The 1866-nt window shown below is 36.9% G+C and overlaps 1 pseudogene; it reads left to right on the forward strand.

Annotated features, from left to right (window-relative positions):
- On the forward strand, positions 1-1048 carry LOC114281207 (anthocyanidin 3-O-glucosyltransferase 5-like; annotated as a pseudogene).
- Positions 1049-1866: the final 818 nt, after the last annotated feature.

Below are 1866 nucleotides of genomic sequence, written 5' to 3' on the forward strand. Positions count from 1 at the left end.
ATGCTTGCCGGTGAGGTTGAGGGTGAGAACGTCGATCAAAATGAATCCTTCAAGACTTCCGGGTTGCAAGCCGGTTCGACCAGAAGATTTGTCGACCCCTGGACCGGACCAATCAGGGCTATTATGAGTACGTGCGCTCGGGGGTAGAATATTCGCTATCTGATGGGATCTTGGTGAACACTGGGGAAGATCTGGAGCGTACATCAATCAAAGCCTTGCAAGATGATGAAATGCTGCGATCAATAGTTAAGGTTCCGGTCTATCCTATCGGACCATTAACAAAACCGGTTGAACCGGCCCGTCCAAAGAGCGAGTTGTTGGAGTGGCTCGGACAAGCAACCCAATATATGTCTCGTTCGGGAGTGGCAGGACGTTGTCAGCTGAGCAAACCATAGAGCTGGCTTGGGGCTTGGAGCTAAGCCAGCACAGGTTTGTTTCGGTGCTACGCCCACCCACTGAGGGGCATAGGGGTGCATCCTTTTTCAAGTCAGGGAGTGGCCCAGATGGCACCCCAGACTGCCTGCCTGATGGATTCTTAACCTGGACCCACAACGTTGTTGGGCCCCACAAATGGAGATATTGAGCCACAAATGGAGACCATGAAAAAAATTTCATGAAAATGATCATGAAAAATTTATGAGCCTTGGATTACCTTGATTAGTGTGTGGTGCTTTATTTTAAGTGTAATCCAAAGGTCATGAATCTTTCATAATCATTTTCATGAAAGTTTTTTCATGATACCTAGCATTACTCGGAGATTTTTATCACTCTGGGTGGAACTCCACTTTGGAGAGTCTAACCAACGGACTGCCCATGATTGCATGGCCACTCTGCGCTGAGCAGAGAATGAATGCAACCATGCTGGCGGTGGAGCTCGGAGTAGCCGTCAAGCCGAAGGTGGTGAGGAGATAGAGGAGATGGTGAGAACTGTGTAATGGGGTCCAAGCATGGGAGGAAGGAGATGAGGGAGAGAGTGAAGGAACTGAAAAATAGTGGCAAGAATGCGCTGAGCAAAGGTGGGTCGTCTTACAAGTCAATTGCGAGGTGATTAAAGAATGTGAGCTAAGACTTCAGTCTCATAAAATTTAAGAGTATTTCTGTGTATATTCTAATAAATAGATTTATTATTTAATAAGTCTTATAATAATTAATGATATTTTTTATTAAATATTTTTTAAAAAGTCTTGAATTGTTAATTTTTAATGACAATTTAAAAATTTTGTTATAAAAAATATCATTAATTATAAGTTTTAACGATAATTTTAAAAAATGTTATTGATTTTCAATTTTTAATAATAATTCGAAAAATTTGTCATAAAAGAATGTCACTAATTATAAGTCAATGTGCAAGGTGATTAAAGACAGTGAGCTGAGACTTTAGTCTCATAAAATTTAAGGATTACAATTCTAGTAAGGTCTGGTCTTTTGTTTTGCAAATTATTGGAGAAATTTTAGTATAATTTAGAAAGTAATTATAAATCAATGATAAGTTTTATAAATATTAATAATTAAATTCTTAAATATTTTCATCAATTTATAATAATTTTGTCAAAATACAGCTGGGTGTAATAATTTTCCTAAATTATTAATAATAATTATAGTGCTGTTTATTAACCTCATCGGTAATTTTTTTAAAAAAATTCAAAATATTTAAAAATATATAAAACTATATCAAGTTATATTCGATTTACTCATAAATTCCAATAGTTTGGCAGCAGTCAATTCTTAAATAATCCATCAACAATGTAATCAAAGACATAGAGGAATATTATGAAACGGTGGGTTGAATTGGAGTGTGGTTTGACTTTGGTTGTGTATTCCATTCATTGGTTCTCACTTCAGCCTTAGATTAACTGTTAATTTATG

This window comes from Camellia sinensis, chromosome 1 (genome assembly GCF_055761805.1).
Source record: "Camellia sinensis isolate YWXY chromosome 1, ASM5576180v1, whole genome shotgun sequence".
In the NCBI taxonomy this organism is placed as follows: Eukaryota; Viridiplantae; Streptophyta; class Magnoliopsida; order Ericales; family Theaceae; genus Camellia; species Camellia sinensis.